Source organism: Pteropus vampyrus, unplaced genomic scaffold, assembly GCF_000151845.1.
Source record: "Pteropus vampyrus isolate Shadow unplaced genomic scaffold, Pvam_2.0 Scaffold245, whole genome shotgun sequence".
Taxonomy (NCBI): domain Eukaryota; kingdom Metazoa; phylum Chordata; class Mammalia; order Chiroptera; family Pteropodidae; genus Pteropus; species Pteropus vampyrus.
The window spans coordinates 641,026-642,289 of record NW_011889026.1 but is presented as its reverse complement, the minus strand read 5'-3'; the positions used below and the strand labels follow the sequence as shown (position 1 = coordinate 642,289).

The 1,264-nt window shown below is 59.9% G+C and overlaps 1 protein-coding gene across 10 annotated transcripts in view; it reads left to right on the top strand.

Annotated features, from left to right (window-relative positions):
* The window catches only part of BCL2A1 (BCL2 related protein A1), a 60,780-nt gene that overhangs the window by 18,002 nt on the left and 41,514 nt on the right, over positions 1 to 1,264 (top strand). Inside the window, exon 7 of one of the 10 annotated variants that reach the window (XR_002776072.1) lies at positions 648 to 1,236. The exons of the other annotated variants lie outside the window; for them this stretch is intronic. The gene's annotated coding sequence lies outside the window, so the exon portion shown is untranslated. Of the gene's footprint in view, positions 1 to 647; positions 1,237 to 1,264 lie in introns of those variants that run through there. 10 annotated transcript variants of the gene reach the window in all.

The window sequence follows — 1,264 nt, the reverse complement described above, 5'->3', positions numbered from 1 at the left end:
GGGGACACGTGTCCCCACACACACACAACAGCACGCCTCTCGCCCAGCTTTTCGACGTCATTCACTTCTCACACCAACACTCAGGCTTTCCAGAGGAGGGAAGGAAGGTATTGACCAAAAAATTGTAACTGGACATAACCATGTCGACTTGATATCGGCCAGGCAGCTGGATTCCACTGTCCGATTCTGCTGCGTGGACACGTGCAGGCTTTGCCTTCGCTCAGTCAGGATGAACACCAAAAGCAAGACAAACTCTGGTATTGTCTTTTGCCCAGGAGAGCCTGGGAGAAATGGCAGAGTCCCCACCCGCAAGTCAGCACAGGGACCGGGAAAGTAGGAGCCGGCACTCCCGGGGGACCCTGGCAGACCCACAGGTCCTGGGGTGCTGGGGCCCGGGCAGAGAGATGCTGACCCCTGTGACTCAGACTATGGGGTATAGGATCAGCAGCCAGACGGGCCGGGGCTGAACCCCTCGAGGCCTCTGGGCCCTCTGGGCGCCCGGGCAGGTGGCGGTCAGAGAGCTACAGGAAGGAATAGGGGGTGGCGGGTGCTCACGTGCTCCTGCCCGCCAGTGTGCGCCCCCCGCCCCCCGCATCGCTCACCTTCCGGCTCACCTGAAGGATGTTGCCTAATTCCTCTAATGACAGGAATCGGACACGTCCCAAGGTGTTTAGCCAATCCGAGAACTCGGTGGTGAGGAAATGAGGTGCCGGGATGGAGGACACCCACCTGGACGCCACGGACCCCCACCTGGTGCAGGACTCCGACTGTCCCCTGGGACGCCACCACCCACAAAGCCCGGGTAAATCTCTGGGACAGTCTGGCCTCTTTACGGTGCCCGTCTCCCGGCAGCTGGCACCCGCCCTGCCTGGGGCTCACCTCACCCCAGTAGCTGCCATGAGGGCTTAATTCTCCCGCCAGCCTTGGCCCAGCCCCGTTCCGGTGATGGCAGAGGCGTGGAGCCAGTCAGTGGGCAACGTTTGAGGATCCCTAACCAGGCCTGGAGTGCCCTCTCGGTGCTGGGGATGGGGACAGGGCGTCGTAGGGGGAGCGGGGACAACACGGAAGCCAAGGCTGGGTGCGGCGGCTCCTCTTCCAGGCCTCTGACCGGGGCAGAGAAGGAAGCAGTGCAGACGATTCCGATGCAGAAGGAATGCGTGGTGCGCGTTTTCATTGCTGGTGCCTCCAGAATGAAGGCCCAGATCCTTCCAATAAAAAAAAAATTAAAATTAAAAAAATTACAGGAAAAAGTAAAACAAGGAGA